Here is a 2302-nt window from a genome sequence, read left to right on the forward strand (position 1 = left end):
CCTCACACGCAGCCTACGCGTACATGTGCCAGTGTCCCTCACACGCAGCCTACGCGTACATGTGCCAGTGTCCCTCACACGCAGCCTACGCGTACATGTGCCAGTGTCCCTCACACGCAGCCTACGCGTACATGTGCCAGTGTCCCTCACACGCAGCCTACGCGTACATGTGCCAGTGTCCCTCACACGCAGCCTACGCGTACATGTGCCAGTGTCCCTCACACACAGCCTACGCGTACATGTGCCAGTGTCCCTCACACACAGCCTACGCGTACATGTGCCAGTGTCCCTCACACACAGCACACGCCGCCTCACACACCGGAGGAACTGAGCGTCAGCCTGGACAGTCACCAGCAGAGCTGGAGGGGCGGAGCCCAGGGCTGCCCGGCCGTTTGTACTCATACGGTAGTACGGGGACAGCGCTGCTCTTCTCTCACTAACTAAGCCAGATGGCTTCTGTACAGAGCGACATTTGTGACCCCTGGTTCCGAGGTTGCACACAGCTGTAAGACACCATTTTGCTTGAGGCATACCTCCAGGAATCTATTGTTCTCGTCACAGTAAATTGACAGGACTACCTTGAGAGCAGTAGTTTCTTAATGGAACCTTGCAAGATTCGTGAAGACAATGGAGTGTTTGCTGAGAACCTTAGATGATAATCACAGCCTTGTCGTACCGCTTCTGCACTGCTACATAATAGAAAGGTAAAAATCAGCTCCGGACAGAACAGGGCTCCATAGCTCAGGGGTTAGAGCACTGGTCTTGTAAACCAGGGGTCGCGAGTTCAAATCTCGCTGGGGCCTTCAGTTAACTTTTCATATTTTTTTTTATTTTAATTTTGCTTAGCGGTTTATTTCATACCAGATTTGCAATTATAGGCGTTTTGTAAAGACTTGGTGTATGGTGAAGTGTGTGCACAATCACAGATAAGTTTCCAGGAGAAGCGACATCAGACGAGCAGCGCTAGTAGTGTAGGGGTATCATGCAAGATTCCCATTCTTGCGACCCGGGTTCGAGTCCCGGCTAGCGCAGGTGATTCTTTTATTTTTCTATATTTTTTTATTCCTACACTGAATATTATTTGGAGAACTGAAAAACACAACAGAACTTTTTGTGTGAAATCACGCAGACAGGATTGCTTTCCTCACTGCAGATTGTCTATTGTACTTATTCACATGAGGAGCAGGCATTGTTCTGTCATTTGGGGGGCGGGGCGTGATGGCTACAGACCTGAGAAGTGGCAAGTGTGGGCTTACATTATATGCTGCTCCTGAACATAGAACAAGTGGTCAGATGATCACAGGCAAAAGTCTCCTAGGTAAATATGGAAGAAAAGTGGGAAAAAAATGTTTAAAAATGTAAAAACCCAAATCAATAACAATAAAAAAACTTTAAGAAATGTAAAAATATGCAGAATTGGTAAAGACTAGAGTTGAGCGACTTTTGGTTTTTTAGGGTCGCGTTTCGTTTCGTGAAACCCGACTTTTCCAAAAGTCGGGTCGAGCAAGATCGTCCGATTATAGGGAAAAGTCGGGGTTGTCCCGAAACACGAAACCCAATGTAAGTCAATGGGGAATAAAAGTCGGCAGTGAGAGGAGGACAGGAAACACACCTACAGTGCCCATTTGAATGCCAAAAGCATCAATTCTTCTTACTTAAGCTTGTCAACCTTAATTAACTTCATAATACAAGTTACGCACTGAAAAATGGGGGTTATTTGGCTAAAGTTGTGGGGGGGGAGGGATGGCTCCAGGTTTTCATGTGCCCTGGGCGAAAGAGCGCCCCTTTAACACATACCAAAACTCATCATGCTCCGATACGGCAGAGAAATAGCGGTATAGTACAATGAAAAATACTTCACTTTTTACATCTCATGACGAGGCCCATCTATTTCTCCATACAGAATCATTGGTCCCATATAATGTTTGAAACAGTATATGATGAGCTCCACATAATGCTACAGTATATGTTGGTCCCCATGGATGAAGCTCCACTGTGTTATGGGCCCAAATAATGCTCCAAACATAATGGGCCCCATTTCTAATGCTCTAGTGTATAATGGGCCCTGTAAATGCTGCTCCAGTGTCTGATGTCCACCTTTGGAATGTTCCAGTGTATGGTGGGCCCCATCTATCATTCTCCAGAGTAACGTGCTCCCCAAAAATTGCTGTCCCAACATTGAAAACAATCAAATAAGTCTCCTCGCTAGGGAATCCCTGTACTAGTCTGGACTCCTCGTCGTCCCCATCTTCCATCTCACTGCACAGTATTTCAACCTTGCAAGTGCTGTGATCCTGAGCAA

The 2302-nt window shown here is 46.6% G+C and overlaps 2 non-coding genes across 2 annotated transcripts; both read left to right on the top strand.

Moving 5' to 3' along the window:
- The first annotated feature begins 730 nt into the window (after window positions 1–730).
- Window positions 731–803, top strand: TRNAT-UGU (transfer RNA threonine (anticodon UGU)). Its single transcript has one exon. It is a non-coding gene; the product is annotated as a tRNA-Thr (tRNA).
- Window positions 804–960: 157 nt separating this feature from the next.
- Window positions 961–1031, top strand: TRNAG-CCC (transfer RNA glycine (anticodon CCC)). Its single transcript has one exon. It is a non-coding gene; the product is annotated as a tRNA-Gly (tRNA).
- The last annotated feature ends 1271 nt before the right edge of the window (window positions 1032–2302 follow it).

Source organism: Dendrobates tinctorius, unplaced genomic scaffold (genome assembly GCF_039654945.1).
Source record: "Dendrobates tinctorius isolate UK_male_01 unplaced genomic scaffold, ASM3965494v1 ptg000382l, whole genome shotgun sequence".
Classification (NCBI taxonomy): domain Eukaryota; kingdom Metazoa; phylum Chordata; class Amphibia; order Anura; family Dendrobatidae; genus Dendrobates; species Dendrobates tinctorius.